This window comes from Chiloscyllium plagiosum, unplaced genomic scaffold (genome assembly GCF_004010195.1).
Source record: "Chiloscyllium plagiosum isolate BGI_BamShark_2017 unplaced genomic scaffold, ASM401019v2 scaf_7013, whole genome shotgun sequence".
Classification (NCBI taxonomy): Eukaryota; Metazoa; Chordata; class Chondrichthyes; order Orectolobiformes; family Hemiscylliidae; genus Chiloscyllium; species Chiloscyllium plagiosum.
The window spans coordinates 1-1,117 of record NW_025214202.1 but is presented as its reverse complement, the minus strand read 5'-3'; positions in this window follow the sequence as shown (position 1 = coordinate 1,117).

Genomic DNA, 1,117 nt, shown 5'->3' with positions numbered 1-1,117 from the left:
TGGCTGTACATGTGCGTGTTCGTGGCTGTACATGTGCGTGTTCGTGGCTGTACATGTGCGTGTTCGTGGCTGTACATGTGCGTGTTCGTGGCTGTACATGTGCGTGTTCGTGGCTGTACATGTGCGTGTTCGTGGCTGTACATGTGCGTGTTCGTGGCTGTACATGTGCGTGTTCGTGGCTGTACATGTGCGTGTTCGTGGCTGTACATGTGCGTGTTCGTGGCTGTACATGTGCGTGTTCGTGGCTGTACATGTGCGTGTTCGTGGCTGTACATGTGCGTGTTCGTGGCTGTACATGTGCGTGTTCGTGGCTGTACGTGTGTGTGTGTCCATGGCTGTACGTGTGCGTGTCCATGGCTGTGCCTGTGCGTGTCCGTGGCTGTACATGTGCTTGTTCGTGGCTGTATGTGTGTGTGTGTCCATGGCTGTACGTGTGCGTGTCCGTGGCTGTACGTGTGCGTGTCCATGGCTGTGCCTGTGCGTGTCCGTGGCTGTACATGTGCTTGTTCGTGGCTGTACGTGTGTGCGTGTCCATGGCTGTACGTGTGTGTGTGTCCATGGCTGTACGTGTGTGTGTCCATGGCTGTGCCTGTGCATGTCTTGGCTGTACGTGTGCGTGTCTGTGGCTGTACGTGTGCATGTCCTTGGTGTACATGTGTGTCCGTGGCTGTGCGTGTGTGTGTCAGTCGCTGTGCGTGTCTATGGCTGTACCTGTGCGTGTCCGTGGCTGTACATGTGCGTGTTCATGGCTGTACATGTGCGTGTTCGTGGCTGTATGTGTGTGTGTGTCCATGGCTGTACGTGTGCGTGTCCGTGGCTATACCTGTGCGTGTCCGTGGCTATACCTGTGCGTGTCCGTGGCTGTACATGTGCTTGTTCGTGGCTGTATGTGTGTGTGTGTCCATGGCTGTACGTGTGCGTGTCCGTGGCTGTATGTGTGCGTGTCCATGGCTGTGCCTGTGCGTGTCCGTGGCTGTACATGTGCTTGTTCGTGGCTGTATGTGTGTGTGTGTCCATGGCTGTACGTGTGCGTGTCCATGGCTGTGCCTGTGCATGTCCTTGGTGTACATGTGTGTCCGTGGCTGTACGTGTGTGTGTCCTTGGTGTACATGTGTGT